Source organism: Rhipicephalus microplus, chromosome 6, assembly GCF_043290135.1.
Source record: "Rhipicephalus microplus isolate Deutch F79 chromosome 6, USDA_Rmic, whole genome shotgun sequence".
Lineage (NCBI taxonomy): Eukaryota > Metazoa > Arthropoda > Arachnida > Ixodida > Ixodidae > Rhipicephalus > Rhipicephalus microplus.
This window is the reverse complement of record NC_134705.1, coordinates 181,983,662-181,993,696: the sequence shown is the minus strand read 5'-3', so window position 1 is coordinate 181,993,696 and position 10,035 is coordinate 181,983,662. Positions and strand designations below refer to the sequence as shown.

General features: G+C 45.3%; 1 pseudogene; it reads left to right on the top strand.

The window, feature by feature from the left end:
* Nucleotides 1-708: 708 nt before the first annotated feature.
* Nucleotides 709-7,302, top strand: LOC142766099 (uncharacterized; annotated as a pseudogene).
* The last annotated feature ends 2,733 nt before the right edge of the window (nt 7,303-10,035 follow it).

Below are 10,035 nucleotides of genomic sequence, written 5' to 3'. Positions count from 1 at the left end.
GTCTGCTTACATTCTAAGTCTAAATTGAGCATCACTGATAATTTCTCCTTCCTCATTTACATGAACAATAAACAAACATGGACCAAGCACTCGTCCTTGACGCCCATTTCTGATTTGATAAGTGCGTCAGATGACTTCACGTGGTTAAACGTAACAAATGTTGAGCGTGAAAGCCATAAATCTGCTATACAAATAATTAGCTTGTTGTTGGCATAAAATTCCGAAGAAGTTAAAACTTTAGCAAAAAAAACCATGCCAAAGACCTTCGAATAGCCAAAAATTTTGACGTCACTCCTTTTTCCGTCTTTAAGGAAAGAAGCAATGTGTTGCGTAAACTGGAGCATCTGTGTAACAGTAGAACCGCTTGTTCGAAAGCCACGCGGTGATCGCAAAAATACTGTGCACGTATTTAGATATTCGAAGGGTACCAAAAAGACGAGTAACACGAAGATAGAGCAACGAGCTCGGCGTTCGTGTATTCAGCAGCTGTTTCGGGCTCTTATATCTCCTTCTCCATCTCCATCTCCTTCTCCTCCATCTCCTTCTCCATATTCTCCATCTCCTTCTCCATCTCCTTCTCCATCTTCTCCATCTCCATCTCCTTCTCCCTCCTTCTTCATCTCCTTCTCCATCTCCATCTCCTTCTCCACCTCCATCTCCATCTCCTTCCAGGAGAAGGAGATGGAGAAGATGGAGAAGGAGATGGAGATGGAGAAGGAGATGGAGATGGAGGAGGAGATGGAGGAGAAGGTGAAGGAGATAGAGAAGGAGATGGAGAAGAAGATGGAGTTGGAGAAGAAGGAGAAGGAGATGGAGGAGAGGGAGATGGAGGAGGAGATGGAGAAGGAGATGGAGATGGAGAAGGAGATGGAGGAGAAGGTGAAGGAGATGGAGATGGAGATGAAGATGGAGAAGGAGATTGAGATAGAAATGGAGAAGGAGATAAAGAAGGAGATGGAGAAGATGGAGAAGGAGATGGAGACGATGGATAAGGAGATGGATAAGGAGATGGAGACGATGGATAAGGAGATGGAGACGATGGATAAGGAGATGGAGACGATGGATAAGGAGATGGAGACGATGGATAAGGAGATGGAGATAGAGAAGGAGATGGAGAAGGAGATGGAGATGGAGGAGAAGGAGATGGAGGAGGAGTTGGAGATGGAGGAGGAGATGGAGATGGAGAAGGAGATGGAGAAGGAGATGGAGAAGAAGGAGGAGTGGAAGATGGAGAAGGAGTTGGAGAAGGAGATGGAGATTGAGAAGAAGGAGAAGGAGATGGACAAGGACATGGAGTAGGAGATGGAGATGGAGAAGGAGATTGAGAAGATTGAGAAGGAGATGGAGATGGAGGAGAAGATGGAGATGGAGAAGGAGATGGAAATGGAGAAGAAGGAGAAAGAGCTGGAGAAGGAGATGGAGATGGACAAGAAGGGGAAGGAGATGGAGATGGAGATGGAGAAGGAGATGGAGATAGAGATGGAGAAGGAGAAGAAGATGAGGATGGAGGAGATTGAGATGGAGATGGAGAAGATGGAGAAGGAGATGGAGAAGAAGGAGATGGAGATGGAGATGGAGATGGAGATGGAGAAGAAGAAGGGGATGGAGAAGGAGATGGAGAAGGAAATGGAGAAGGAGATGGAGATGGAGAAGGAGATGGAGAAGATGGAGAAGGAGATGGATAAGGAGATGGAGGAGAAGGAGATGGAGAAGGAGATGGAGATGAAGGAGATGGAAATGGAGAAGGAGAAGGAGATGGAGGAGATGGAGATAGAGAAGGAGACGGAGATGGAGAAGAAGATGGAGAAGGAGATGGAGGATGGAGAAGGAGATGGAGAAGGAGGGAGAAGGAGATGGAGATGGAGATGGAGAAGGAGGAGATGGAGAAGGAGAAGGAGGAGTAGGAGAAGGAGGAGAAGCAGATGGAGAAGGAGATGGAGGAGAAGGAGATGGAGAACGACAAGGAGGCGAAGGAGAAGGAGAAGAAGGAGAAGGAGACGGAGGAGAAGGATAAGGATGAGAAGGAGATGGAGGTGGAGGAAAGGAGATGGGGAAGGAGAAGGAGGAGAAGGAGATGAAGGATATGAAGTTGAAGAAGGCTGCTTTCCCTTTCACCTCTGACTCGTGCTAGGGCCCTGTTACATTTGGTTTTCGCGGCCGCTGTAAATATTTGGCAACCAATACACTCAAGCCTAATTTGTTTTCTAACTAGCGCCTCTCAAAATGAAAGGCAAAAAAATTAAGGTTATGCTCATTAAAATCAAAGAAGTTCACTCTCTGTGTATTGGCTTTATTAAACGTTAAGGAACCCCAATTTCCTGAGGTTGCAACTGAATCTACATTAGGTCGACGTTTCAAACCTAAACAGTAGATTATTTAGACTGAATTTCTGCAATATATGGGATGCCTCACCTAACTCAATCCAGAGTTCAAACTTATGTCAACGAACTCTATGAAGAAGCCATGAAATACATGTTGCCTACTATTGTGTGAAGTGAACAACGCATATTTTTTATTCCGCTTAATTGCTGAATTAAGACCACTTAACATATATTTGAAGCAACAAAGCTGGCCAAAAACCGTGGAAGGAGAAAATTTATCGGTTCTCGAAACGTCCTATTCGACAGTTTCTAACTTTCTATTTCCAAAATTTTTGTATCCCTCCTCTTGCAGGACGTGTGACCCCAACAACAATTAAGGGTGAAAAGGAAACGGGGCGTTGTACTTCCTTATCTCAGACTCTTCTTGTCTCAGATGTGGTTAAGAATGCCGGAAAGCTGAGCCTACCACTGAGACGGGCCCTGCGACACCATTTAGGCAAATATTTTTCATTGGTTCTTCTGGTGCTGTGGAACGTGCCGATATCGTTGCGCAATTGTCAACGCCGAAATTGACGCTGTTAATATATTAATTCATGAGACAAACTACGTTGGTTTCAGACTGCGGCGACACACATCGGCTATTTTGTTATGGGAAGTGATGTCATCTCATGTGACATCACGACAAAAATTATTCGCTTTGGATTGCCTTAGCGCGAAAAATAGCGTGCAATATTTATATCGTGTTAGCTAGGTCATACGTGTGAATGCCAAAAAGAGGAAAAACTCCTTTTACACTTTCTCATAAAGAAATTATTCCTGTTCTCTACTATGTATTTTCATAACAATGAACACAACACTTAGCCTGTGAACGAGGCTATGGTACGCCAGCAACTATAAAGTTGGAAATGCACGCCGTGTTTTTAGCGAGCCAAACATACGACAGGCGATGGGCGCCGGCGTTGATTAATTGATTTGTGGGGTTTAACGTCCCAAAACCACCGTTTGATTATGAGAGACGCTGTAGTGGAGGACTCCGGAAATTTTGACCACCTGGGGTTCTTTAACGTGCACCCAAATCTGAGTACACGGGCCTACAACATTTCCGCCTCCATCGGAAATGCAGCCGCCGCAGCCGGGAATCGATCCCGCGACCTGCGGGTCAGCAGCCGAGTACCTTAGCCACTGGACCACCGCGGCGGGGTAGCCGGCGTTGCCATAGAACGCGTCTTGCAAGCAAGCCAAGAAGTGACCCCGCCCGAACCGCATTTGTGTATCGTACACAGTGAGACCGTGGGAGCGTCTGCTACCCGACGCACGTTGTTCGTAGTAACCTTGCTAACGACGCCGTCAAAAAGAGCAGTAGCGAGGTATTGTGTGAAGGCCACCATGAGATGACATTTCCGGTATGTCATTACGAGACGCGCGCCTGAATTGGAAGTGATCTTTCACGTCAGCAGGCGACCGAAATGCGGAAGAAAACGTTTCTCGTCGTAATCTGCTGGAGTTTCAAACCTTGAGGACTCATAACTTCACTTTCCATGTACCAATTTTCATAATTATTTTTGCATTCGTCTCAGTGATCGTCGCGACACGCGTTTTGCTGCTAAATAAGGCTGTCCAAAAAGTGTCGCATGGCCCCTTTAAAGAACACCAAATGGTGGAAGTACCCGGAGCCCTCGTGAACGGCGTCCCTTGTATTGATGTCGTGCATTTGGGACGTAAAAATCCGCATAATAATGTTAATATGACATAGCTAATCCCCACAAAACGCTGAAGGCGCTGCTAAAGTATCCACAAACAACCCGCCTTGTTTAACGCCTACGACCCTTCTGTGTGTGTATTACGTTTGTGTGTTTGTATATCTGTTTGTTTTTACTTGTATCCCTTCCCCTCTCATATGCCTGATATTTTTATTTCCATCCGTTTCACCTTCGTGCTTTTTCTCTCTCGCAATTACTCTCTCTCTCTCTCTCTCTCTCTCTCTCTCTCTCTATATATATATATATATATATATATATATATATATATATATATATATATATATATATATATATATAGAGAGAGAGAGAGAGAGAGAGAAAGATGGAGAAGGAGATGGAGTAGATGGAGATTATATATATATATATATATATATATATATATATATATATATATATATATATATATATATATATATATATATATATATATATTTCAAGAATAGTGCAGTATAGGAAACAAAACAATAAAATATTTATTTAATCCCAACAGTTTCGGCTGGTGGACCAGCCTTCTTCAGACGATACTTACACTTACATCCTCCGAAGAAGGCTGGTCCACCAGCCGAAACTGTTGGGATTAAATAAATATTTTATTGTTTTGTTTCCTATACTGCACTATTCTGAAGTTTATAACTATTATTACGGTAGCCGGAAGGAACTCTGATAATCTATTTCATATATATATATATATATATATATATATATATATATATATATATATATATATATATATATATATATGGTCCAGTAGATCCTCCGTGAGCGGTCACAACGTCGTTTATTTCGACGTTTTGCCCTAGAGTCTGGCCTTCATCAGGATTAAAGATACAGTTTGTTGGTGCTCAGCTTTATATAGAATCTCACATCAGAGGGCGAGGAAAGAGGACAAAAGACAGAAAATAAAAAAGAAAAAAAGAAAAAGAAAAGAAAAAGAAGAAAAAAGACAAGAATAAGAGAAAAATAATATACGGTGGACTCCCCTCGGGCTTCCCTTCCACTCTTCCTTCCGCTTCCCCCCTCCATTCTTCCCTCCACTTCCCCCTTCACCTTTCTGATGTCAGCGGTCTGTGTATGTTTCCTTTCACTAACGCATTCCTCCCGATCAGACGGCGCCTCCTGGCACTGGCGGTTCGGTGCGTTCGGTGTAATGCTGTTCCAAAAGCGAGAAAACTAAAGCGTGAAGACTTACTTATGAAGCGACCACCACAAGAAAACCCACAACGAACAAACCTCTGCTTGACTTACAGCACAAACTTCCCCAATGTAAACAAAATCCTTAAACGACATTACAACATTCTGAAACAAAGTGAACGTCTGAAACGCGCATTCCCATCCGCTCCAGGCGTCGTTTACCGACGACCACGTAACCTCAAAGACACCCTTGTCCACTCTCAAATTAACACATCACCCCCCAATAATTCATGCCGCCCTTGTTTAAAGCCACGATGTCTTGTATGTAAGGCGGTGCGAGAAACAGACAAAGCAACCAGCACGCAATCCAAGTTTTCGATTAACATACAAGGAAACCTAACATGCGATTCCTCTAATGTGGTATACCTACTCGAATGCAACGTGTGTGGTATGCAGTACATCGGACAAACAGAAACACCATTTAGGATTCGCTTCAATAATCACAGAGCCCATGCGAAATCAGCCCCAAGTCTACCTCTATCAAAACATCTCAATCTTCCCGACCATGCATTCGACAAACTATCACTAACGCTCTTAGAGACGGGATATAAATCAAATCGAGAACGTGAACAACGAGAGTCATACCTTATCCACCGATTTAACACCCTCGATAGAGGAATAAATGAGAATCCTGGTACACTTGCAGCAATTAAAGCATTGGAAGACAATAACAGCAACAATGAAAATAGTAACTGAGTTCACGGCCTTGCAGCTGCGAAGGGCACTGGACAACCCAAAACAATTCCAAGTGTAACTACTCTTCCTAAGTGCAGCTGTCGTCTGTTTTCTGTTTTATTTTACTACCCAATCAATTGTGCCATGCATGACATGCCCAACAGCAACCCTGTGCACAGCCGGGAGGGTGCACTACACGCGTAATCCAGAAGCGGTCAAGGAATTCGCATTGCGCCCGCTTACCAGCCTCTACCGCAATACGGGGCACCCCTCTTTTTACGACGAAATGTTGACAGGGCGCCGAGTAGTTAAAGGCATAGAACTTCCTAAAATGCCCGCTTACCAGCCTCTGCCACAATACGCAGCACCCCTCCTTCTACGACGAATTGTTTACGGGACTCCGAGTAGTTAAAGGCTTAGGACTTCCCAAAAAAGAGTAGTTAAAGGCTTAGGACTTCCTAAAAAAGCTCTTTTTTCCCCACACCGAACCGCCAGTGCCAGTAGGCGCCGTCTGATCAGGAAGAATGCGTTATCTTTGAAGCAGTTAAGCTTATCTGCGAGAATCCCGAGCCACGAAAAGGGGTGATATGCACTGATAGCAAACCTGCTCTTCAACTAATCAGAAATGTGAGATCACCTTACAGAAAGGGTGAAATAGCACAATGTATTGCAGAAACTGTGGAATATGCCTCATCGCAGGGTCACAACATCGTATTCCAATGGATACCCAGCCACATTGTAATAAAGGGAAATGAAGATGCTGATAGTCTCGCGAAGAAAGCATTGAAGGAAGGACGGGATTGCACAATCCCTATATCTGGGACGGATATTCGACATTTTATATTGCAAGGAGCTAACCATTGTTCGATGGAGAAGTGGTTTGAGAGCCCTAAATCAAAGGAAACGGTACTTTATGAAGTTGATCCACACAGAAAATTTTCCATAGCGACAGACCTCCCACGACACCTAGAGACATTTATCCACCGACTTAGATTGGAAGTAGCATACACAACCAGCTTCCTGCACAAGATACATCGATTCAACTCACCGGAACGCCATTGTGGTCATGCAGAAGAAAATGTGCGCCATATTCTTTTGGAGTGCGTTTAATACGCGAAGGAAAGAGAAAAATTAAAGAACAAATTAGCAAGTTTGGACAGACGGCCCCTCACAATAAAGAAACTACTTGGACCATGGCCTGAGATGCATCTTCAGAAAAAGGCAATAGTATTCCTGACAGACTTTTTAGTGGTGACCGGACTGGACAAGCGCCTATGACTGACAGCCAGAGATTGGTATTTTGTAAAACGTGGTCATGTATATACTGGCATTAGAGTAGTAAGGTGTGCGTGTAAGTAGTTTATGACTGTGTGAACTGCGTGAAGAAAACTGTGTATTGGCATGTTATTTGAACTGGTTTCAGTGTGCTATTATGTGTTTTTTTCCTTTTCCGTATTGTTAATTTTTGGGTACCGTTCTGCATTATTATTTTATTTTTCGCTGCAGAACTTTGTGATATGGAGTAGCCGAGGCAATAGGCTCCTCAACCTCTCCACAGCAAAACAGTTAAAACAGAATAGAACAGAACAGGAATGCGTTAGTGAAAGGAAACATACACAGACCGCTGACATCAGAAAGGTGAAGGGGAGAAGGGAAAGAGAGCTGAAGGGGGAAGTGGATGGAAGAATGGAGGGGGGAAGTGGAAGGAAGAGTGGAAGGGGGGCGCCTGAGCGGAGTCCACCGTATATTATTTTTCTCTTCTTCTTCTCTTTTTCCTTCTTTTTCTTTTCTTTTTCTTTTTTCTTTTTTTTCTTTTTTTTCTGTCTTTTTTCCTCTTTCTTTGCCCTCTGATTTGAGATTGTATAAAGCTGAGCACCAACAAACTGTATCTTTAATTCTGATGAAGGCCAGACTCTAGGCCAAAACGTCGAAATAAACCACGTTGTGACCGCTCACGGAGGATCTACTAGACTATATGCAACGCTACGGCCACTCAAGCACCATGCCTGCCTATATATATATATATATATATATATATATATATATATATATATATATATATATATATATATATATATATATATATATATATATATATATATATATATATATATATATATATATATATATATATATATATATATATATATATATATTGCCACCATTGATGAACGAGACACTGTGGCTCATACGCGTTTTTGGGGGCGAAGAAGAAGAGAACATCTTCGTTGCTCTGGTTCAAGTGAACTCCTGGCTGCAGGTCTTGTTTTCTTCGTGACATAACTGGTGGAGACGCTGGGTACGTGTACTTCGGCTGTGTCGGTCATCGTGGAGACAGCTACATCTCCCAGAGCAAGAATCAGCCGCCGCCTGCGTGGGTTACCCCCTGAATTTGGTTCCTTGGCATCGACACCTAGAAAGATGGCAACTGCGATGACAAGCCAGGTGGTCCAAACCAGCGATGCCCATGGTTCTCTTCTCGCCCATGTTTTTCACGTGCCACAGACACCAAAGCCGTTCCATGGAGACATCTTCGAGGATGTTGATGACTGGCTAGGCCACTTTGATAGGGTTGCCAGTATCAACGAATAGGACGATGTTCGCAAGCTGCGCCGGGTTTACTTGTACTTGGAGGATTCTGCAAAGACGTGGTACGAGAACCACAAGGGCTCCTTTGCAACATGGCAAGAGTTTAGCTGACAGCTCCGTGACGCCTATCGCAACACCGAGAGGAAGGAGAGGGCTGAACAAGTCATATCCTGCAGAAACCAATGGCCGAACGAACGTGTATCCATGTTTGTCGAGGACATGCTTCGGCTCTTCAAGCGCGCGGACCCTGCCATGCCTGAGGAAAAGAAGGTGCGGCATTTGATGCGCGGAGTAAAAGAACAGCTTTTCGCTGGGCTCTTGCGCAATCCACCGACGACAGTCGCCCAGTTCATCAGTGAGGCAGCTACGATGGAACGTACGCTGCAGCAGCAGTCGTCGCAATACGAACGCCAGATCCCGGCCACCACATGATCTATCGGCTCTGACAGCGAGAGACAGACCCTCGCAGACTTCATTCGAAGTATCGTTCGGGACGAATTGCGACAGCTTCAGGCAGTGGGATACCATCCACCTGTGTCAGCCCTCGCGGATGTAATCAGACAAGAAGTCCGGCAGGCCATCACACCCCTGGCCCCAATCGCACCGCCGATTCCCGAGGCCCCAGTCCTGACATACGCAGCGGCATTGCGATCCCCTGCACCACCGGCTACAGATACTGCTATGCGGCCAAGGTACCAGGCTATGCAGCCATTCCACGACACTGCTTCGAGCCCACCTCTCGGCTCAAGGTTTTCGAGCCCACCCACCTATCCGCCGTCTATCTCAAGACAAAGTGGTAGCAAGGCAAGCATGTGGCGCACCTCGGATAATCGTCCGCTCTGCTATCACTGTGGCGAAGCGGGTCACGTATACCGGAACTGTCAATACCGGTAACTAGGTCTCCGCGGCTTCCACCTTGATGCTCGATGCCCGCGACACAGTGAGCGCCCCCGCGAAATTGAAGCCTACCTCACGGGCCAACGTACTCCTTCGACTATTCGGCACCACCAGTCGAGATCACCATCGCCTCGCCGGTCTACGTCACCCAGTTTGCCCTCATCGTCTTCAGCTCCTTTCAGGAGCCGGTCACCAAGTCCCCGCAGGGGAAACTAGGAACGGTGACTTCTGGGGGTGAAGTCGCGGCCCGGCGAACTGTAAAAGACCCTCCTTTGACGCAACGACTGGACGAGGGCGATTCCGGTTTTGCAGTGTTCTCCGACAGCAAAAAGATTGTTTCTGCCGAAATTGCCGTCTTCGTCGTCAATCATGCTGTTAACGCCCTCATCGACACCGATGCCGACTATTCCGTAATGAGCGCCACACTGGCAACTGAACTGAGGAAGGTTACCACGCCATGACAAGGACCTCAGTTGCGCACGGCAGATGGCCATCTGGTGATGCCTACTGGTATGTGCACGGCACGCATTCGAATACGTACGTCGACATTTGCGGGCTCTTTCCTCGTATTACGCGTGTGCTCTCGGCCATCATTCTAGGAA